We start from the raw sequence: 365 nt of genomic DNA, 5'->3' as shown, positions 1-365 counted from the left end.
TTGCGTTCTGCGTTCAAATTCCGCGACTAAAGTCATCTTTGTCGTTCGCCCTTCAGCGGGAGTTGGGGGTCTACAAAACAGTCAAGTACACAGAAACGATTGAATACTCTGATACAAAGCATTCTAGAAAAGAAAAGAATTATAAAATAAGACTAAGACCACAGAGGAACACCGTACGATCTCCTAGAAATAACAGTCAACACTCCCTCAAATACCACTAACGTCTTACTACATTTTTTTTTATAAGAGTGCACTGTTTGAATTTTAAAAAAAGTGACTTGACGGTCACGATTGGAATACCTTTGATTATGGGTTTGATTAATTGGAGCAGACTCCAGGGTAAAAGAGCAACCACCTTCGTTAGT

General features: G+C 38.9%; 1 protein-coding gene across 1 annotated transcript in view; it reads left to right on the top strand.

Annotated features, from left to right (window-relative positions):
- The first annotated feature begins 339 nt into the window (after window positions 1–339).
- The window catches only part of LOC115218875 (zinc finger protein 436-like), a 12,200-nt gene continuing 12,174 nt past the window's right edge, over window positions 340–365 (top strand). Inside the window, exon 1 of the mRNA XM_036508805.1 lies at window positions 340–363. The gene's annotated coding sequence lies outside the window, so the exon portion shown is untranslated. The remainder of the gene's footprint in view (window positions 364–365) is intronic.

The sequence above is a fragment of the Octopus sinensis genome, linkage group LG14 (genome assembly GCF_006345805.1).
Source record: "Octopus sinensis linkage group LG14, ASM634580v1, whole genome shotgun sequence".
NCBI classification, from domain to species: domain Eukaryota; kingdom Metazoa; phylum Mollusca; class Cephalopoda; order Octopoda; family Octopodidae; genus Octopus; species Octopus sinensis.
The sequence above is the reverse complement of the archived record's forward strand: the minus strand, read 5'-3'. Positions and strand labels throughout refer to the sequence as shown.